Consider the following 463-nt stretch of genomic DNA (forward strand, 5'->3'; position numbering starts at 1 on the left):
ATATATATATATATATATATATAGACAGATAGATAGATAGATAGATGAATGAATAGATAGATATAAACCACTATATACTTTCCTTTTATAGATGTATAGTTAGGTATGTGCTGTGTATCCTATAACAAAATGTTCAACTGAGTATTTAGTGGTGGGGGGTGGGGCTAAGAATATAAAGAAAGGGAACAGGTTAATGCGTAGGGTTATGCACCCATAAGGGTTTCCAATTTATATATGCATCAACTCATTTGAATGCATGCATATACTCATGAATACATACACATGCGCATATCATATGTGTATAGGTATATGTGTGTATACACACATATATAGTTTTCATGTGAATCAAAACGCATACAAACACACACGCACACAAACATAATGTAACATATACACACATACTTTAATACAATATGCTGGTGGTGGTATGGTGGTGGTAGTGGTGGTGGTGGTGGTGGTGGTG

The sequence above is a fragment of the Octopus bimaculoides genome, chromosome 4 (genome assembly GCF_001194135.2).
Source record: "Octopus bimaculoides isolate UCB-OBI-ISO-001 chromosome 4, ASM119413v2, whole genome shotgun sequence".
NCBI classification, from domain to species: Eukaryota; Metazoa; Mollusca; class Cephalopoda; order Octopoda; family Octopodidae; genus Octopus; species Octopus bimaculoides.